Source organism: Chroicocephalus ridibundus, chromosome 3 (genome assembly GCF_963924245.1).
Source record: "Chroicocephalus ridibundus chromosome 3, bChrRid1.1, whole genome shotgun sequence".
NCBI classification, from domain to species: Eukaryota; Metazoa; Chordata; class Aves; order Charadriiformes; family Laridae; genus Chroicocephalus; species Chroicocephalus ridibundus.
In genome coordinates this window covers 48,372,927-48,377,724 of record NC_086286.1, presented here as the reverse complement: position 1 = coordinate 48,377,724, position 4,798 = coordinate 48,372,927, and the positions used below count along the sequence as shown (strand labels likewise).

General features: G+C 45.6%; 1 long non-coding RNA gene across 1 annotated transcript in view; it reads right to left on the bottom strand.

Annotated features, from left to right (window-relative positions):
• LOC134513031 (uncharacterized) overlaps positions 1-4,765 on the bottom strand; it is a 59,416-nt gene extending 54,651 nt beyond the window's left edge. Inside the window, exon 1 of the long non-coding RNA XR_010070301.1 lies at positions 2,454-4,765. This is a non-coding gene — a long non-coding RNA (uncharacterized LOC134513031). The remainder of the gene's footprint in view (positions 1-2,453) is intronic.
• Between the last annotated feature and the right edge of the window lie 33 nt (positions 4,766-4,798).

Sequence of the window (4,798 nt, the reverse complement as noted above, 5' to 3'; positions counted from 1 at the left end):
GTCACTGCCTGTACGTTGGTCCTTTTGCCTGTTGGTCCCAGCGGTAGATAACAGTGCGAGTTTCCCACTGTGCAGGACTTGACTTGGAAATTTCACTTTATTCTTATACTTTGAGGGGATGCACTTGCTAATTCTTAGTATCAAAGGATCACAGAATGGTTTGGGTTGGAAGGGACCTTAAAGACCATCTAGTTCCAACCCCCTGCCACGGGCAGGGACACCTCCCACTAGACCAGGCTGCTCAATCTTTTCTTTTTCTCCCTAACTTTATTCTGTGAAGTCTGAAAACTAGTTAGTATAGAAACTTCGTGTGATCCTCTTGAATTAAAAAAAAAAAAAAAAAGAAAAGAAAAAAGCAAAGGATTCAGATGACAAAAGAGTTTTATCACTGGACTAAATCTGCAACAGTAGCCCCATTTTTGTATCGCTCCTTGTTTTGTCTCTGCTTTTTTTTTCTGATGGGAGGAGGGGGGAAAAAAAGGAGAACGATACTTTATTAATAAGGAATGGTTTTGTTTTCTGGGTTTTTTTGTTTGTGTTTCCCCCACCCCCGAAATGTATGCATCTAGTATTTCAGTTGATGCAGGTAAGAGTATAGTTCTGTGTCTTTCGGCACAGCCAAACTTACTGCAAGTAATTGCACGTTGAGTGTGTGTGTGTGAAGCGAAAGCAGATAGCTGCTAGAGGTATTGTGTGATGTCAGACAGAGGTCTGTCCCTTGTCTGTCCTAGCAGCTATCAGGCAGAGTTTAAAAATTTTCATGGCACAATTTGAAAAGGGATGAGATGAACTCCAGCACGTGGCAGCGCTTGGCCGAGTGACGTTCTGCCTCTAGCCATGGAACGAGCACACAGTGGCCACCGCTTTAGTCAAACAGCTACTGCTTTTGTGCAGTCATTCATTGTTTTAAAATTACAGATGTCCAAACCGAGTACTTTTTTCTAGCAATCTTCATACGTAGAGGTTCTTTCAAAAAATACATATTTGATTTTGAGATTTAAATTTTCAGTAAGGCAAGAGAAAACTCTTTAATGACAGACGTGATTTCTAAGCTTCAGGCTGCCTGGCCGTCATCAAAAGCTGTGAATAATTTCGAACAGGGAGCAAAGTGTATGTGTGGTGTATTAAAACACCAGCACAGATGGGAAATAGCTAATGGCCTGCAAACCTCCTGCTCAAGGAAATATTTTCCCCAAAAAACAATTACACTGTAGCTATTTGAAAAGTGACAGACATTTATCAGCAAAACAAGCTGCTAAACAAGCAATGGCATTTTTCCCATTTCTTATCCCATTACTCTGTGGAGCTATTGATATGCTTGGTCTACGGCCAGACCAGGGCCACGTCATAGCAGATGTTTCGCGAGGGCAGCTCTGCGTGCTAAAAATCATCTGCCTTTCTAGAATCTCATTTCTCAGAAATGATTTTTCTTTATGGGTTCACTTTTGTCCTGACTATTAATTTGCTGCGAGGAAAATAAACCCAACCGCATTTAGCTTTCCAGAACTGCCAGAGAAGTTATGCAAGAGAAACTTCCTGTTGACAGGACACGTATGTCTGTCTACTTAGAGTCCTGCTTACTTGGATTTTCAGTGAGTTTATTGAAAATCAAAAGCAAAAAAAATAAAATAGGACCTTTTATAGTATATAGGTAATACTGGGTGCTTATGGAATTCTATGGACTGGATTCTGGCACTGCCCTCAAAGAGCTCACAACTTAAGAGTAGGCAAAAGCGTAGCCAAGACAAACAAAAGGAAGATGGTAGATGGCGGGGAGGGGGATGAAGTGACAGGGGGAGGACAGGATTTCTACCAGAAGACTGTGTGTGGTAGTAGGTTGGTTTACCACTTCCCATTTCAGAAAAGAAACTTGTCAAAACTTCAGAAAGTCTGGAGTGTGACAGTAAAGGGTTAGTTGGGAAGAGCGAAGGCAGAGGAGAGGCAAAATGGAAGGAAGTGAGGTAGAGACAAAGGGGGGAAGAGTGGCAAGGAGTGGGACAGCGTGGAGGAAGAGCAGGCTGGGCTGCAGGACAGCGGGGGCACATGCGAGTGGGGTGGGACTGGGGAGGACATGGGACAGGAAGACAGCACTGCAAGACTTTGAAACCAGGTGACTCAGCTATAAAAGAGGCTTGGAGTTGACCGTAAGAACTGAATTTAAAATGGCCACAGGGTCCCCAAAGCATCTCTCTATCCTTGCGTCATAAAATAAGGGGAACTTGATTTTCTGAGCAGCTGAGAACCTGCGGGTCCTGGACTGAGCAGGGCTTGCAGGCTTCCAGCCGTGCTGTCACAAGTCAACAACAAGCTCTTACTTCCCACACCACCCAACTTCCATGCACGTTCCCTTTGCTCCCGTATCGGTAGCCACGAACCTTGATGTGTGAACTACCACCATTTGCAGCTGTTAGAGACACGGTTAGATATACTTTTTAACATAAAGGAATGCTTACGGTGACCACTGTGTGCTGTTTACGTGTCCGTTTCACTGTCCTTGCCGCTTCAACCCCCTCTCTGTTTCTTCCCTTTCTTTAATTATCCTTTCTTAGGCTGTAAACAGTTCCTTTGAGCCATTGCCCATGTCCATCCCATGGTTCGGTCCTTTCCATGTTTAGCTGGAATCCTGGGGTAAAATCTCTCCATGCAGGAAGAAGAATCGGTAGGTTTCTTAGGTAGGTTTGTCAAATTTGTCTCAAATTTGGAAGCGGTGCTCTGGCTGTGAGGGGAGAGATCTGCTACTCCCGCACTTGGGTCAGGCCTGGTGCATATGTCCTACGGCAGCCATGGTGCCCTGTGTCAGGGTGGGTGGCTGGGCAAATCTCATGTTGCTTTCGCAGGTGAGCAAACCTGAGTTATTCTGAGGTTTGCAATCATCATGAGCCAAGGTAAATTGCCTAGAAACATGAAAAAGGTTTCTTCTCCAGTTCTGAGGAAGGTTATTTTTCAGGAGTATTATTTCCCACCAACACTACATCTTTTTACCTGACCCATTATCTCTTTGAAAGGCCTGTTTTCAGAATGTAGCAGAAGACACTTGCCTATGACTTCTTCTGGAGCCAGTCGGTGCCTCCCTGAATGCTGGCCAAAAGTGATGTGATGCGTCCTTTCTCAGCTCCTCCCACAGACCCGGCAGGCTGGCTCTGGTGTCCCTCTGGCCACCCGGGGAGGGGGTTGAACTCTGAGCCTTCACTATTGGATTTTGCAGACCAGTGACATGTGGGTTCATCCTCTTTTTTTTTTTTTTCCTTATTAGTAGTGTTCTTTTCATGCCATGCAGATGTTTGCTCCTCACAAAGAAAGAAGCTGTTGTATAGGATCTGTTCCTCCACTGCCACAACAGGTCAGATGACTTCTTGAGCCTGTCATAAACTGATTTTTGGCTACTGGTGCAGTGCAGGTTTCATGGGACGTCATCTATCTTTGGGCACTTCTCCCACAGCCCTGTGCTTTCCTGCAGGCTTGCAGGTCTCTTAAACCGGAAGGGTCCTACCACTTCCATTCAATTCTTCCTCGATGTCCCCTCCTCTGACGGATTCAGCAAGAAGAGCCGGCAGAACTGATGACGCTTAAGTGGACTGGAAACAGCCTGGGTTTTGTTCAAATGAGCTTTTGCACGCTTGGGGACAGGAACCAGATGGGTGAAGGACACGCTTGGATAGAGAGTCCTGGGTGTTCCGACGTTATGGGAATTGCTTAGCGCGGGCAGCCTCACCTCAGGAGGGGGAGGGGGTTGTCTCTCTCCTCGCAGCAGTTGGTAGGCGTGTTTTGCTTTGCGTACCTCACACCTAACGGGGCAGGCGATGGACGGGGCTGTGAGGGAAAATGAGCACGGTGAGGTGGTGCAAGGCGATACAGGGAACCAGTCAGGAGCCTGGAGCGGGGCTCGGCTTTTCCAACTTCCAGCCTGGCTTCCCACCGCCGGGGCTCCCCCTGCTCGGGCCCGGCTGCCTGCCGACACCTCGTGGTGCAAACCGCTTCCTTTGCCTTCTTCACAAATCTTTTTTTCTTTTTTTTCCCCAGCCTTTTCAGCTCGGCCTTTTCCCCCGGTGTCTCCCAGTTGATACGCTGTTGAGGAAATGTTGCTTCACAGGAGCAAAGCAATAAGTAGCAAATAATTTAGATTCTTATTTCTCAGTTTGAGCCACCTGTGCAGTGTCCTACCAACTTGCAGCTACACCGATGTCCCTAAATCACTTGGGCTCATTTGAGATTCTTACCTCTCTATAAACACTTTTATCCCCTATTAAATGTTGGGGTAGAGTTTGCCTGGGTCCTACTTTAAAAAGGTGTTGTGTGGGGAAAGGGGAGCCATGGGCATCTGTGGCGAAAGGCCTGAGTTTGTGACTAAATCTTAACGCTTATTGTAAAGAACATAAAAGGTTTAGGCCCAACCTTAACAGGGCCTGTGCTCTACAGGAACTGACCAGGAAAAGTAGGGCAGCTATAAGCTTTCAAGTTATTTTAGGTATATGCTATACTTTAAATTCTCTGGGCCTGCCTTCTTACTAAAAGGATATGTTGTCAATTATTAGAGAATGTATATTTGTTCTGCCATCTAGTGTCCAGCTCTAGAAATAAGCAAATCAAACTTTGGGGGTGGGGGGGGTTGAGTTACAAGTAATTTGTTGTTTTCTCTTTAAGTTCTTATAAACACAATTAGTGGTGCGGTGTAAGCTTTATTTTTAGACTTAGGTAGGCCTCTGATAGTAATAAATTATACTCAGCGCCTTCTATTTGAAATTTTGGGAATAGCAAGGAACAGCATTATGTTTATTTTATAGCTCGTCATATGTGTGTA